The 703-nt window shown below is 58.2% G+C and overlaps 1 protein-coding gene across 1 annotated transcript in view; it reads left to right on the top strand.

Moving 5' to 3' along the window:
• STK11 (serine/threonine kinase 11) overlaps window positions 1-703 on the top strand; it is a 31802-nt gene that overhangs the window by 7384 nt on the left and 23715 nt on the right. The window lies entirely within an intron of this gene.

The raw sequence follows: 703 nt of genomic DNA on the forward strand, positions 1-703 counted from the left end.
TGTGTGGCGGAGCCAGCCCCATGCGTGTGCTGTGGCTGCAGCTGCTTTGTCGAGCCGACCTGTGGCAGCACGTGTCGTAAATGGTCCCTTTTATTTTTGACAGTGTTTTCTAAATACCGCCTTCCACTTCAGAAGACGGGTAATTTGATTGTGTCCCCTAATGAGATCAAATCTTCTGCCACCCGATCGTCAGCGTAAGCAGAGCCCGACAACCTGTGCCTGTGCTGGTGGCCTGGGCAGAGGGCAGGGGCTGCAGCTCCGCTCCCGGCTGTGGAGAGCTGCCGTTTGGCTGAGGAGGAGCCGGGCTGCCGAGCCGAACTGCGGGGAAGGGAGCCCGACAGGGACCTCGTGTGTTGGGAAGGGGAGATGGCAGCCCGAGGCTCTGCTCGCACTCCTGTCGCAGCCAGGAAGGACGTTCCTCGCTCTGCTTTCCGCACAGCAGCGGCTGAAAAGGAACAGCTCTTTTTCGGTGCTTTCTCCTCGCCGGTGCAGGCTGACGTCACTATTTTTATCCTCATCTGCTGCTGCGCTCCTAGAAAGTTTCTAAGTGCCTGTTCTGTGCACGCGAGGGGTGAGAACTGGAGAAGTTTGTTGTTTCCCCTGGGGCTGGGAGCCAAACTTCATCCGTGATCATGTTCTTGCTTAACCTTTCTCTAGCCACTCGTTGGCACTGCCGGTGCTTGCCTGGCGTCTCCCAGGACGG

This window comes from Buceros rhinoceros, unplaced genomic scaffold, assembly GCF_000710305.1.
Source record: "Buceros rhinoceros silvestris isolate BGI_N320 unplaced genomic scaffold, ASM71030v1 scaffold24283, whole genome shotgun sequence".
In the NCBI taxonomy this organism is placed as follows: domain Eukaryota; kingdom Metazoa; phylum Chordata; class Aves; order Bucerotiformes; family Bucerotidae; genus Buceros; species Buceros rhinoceros.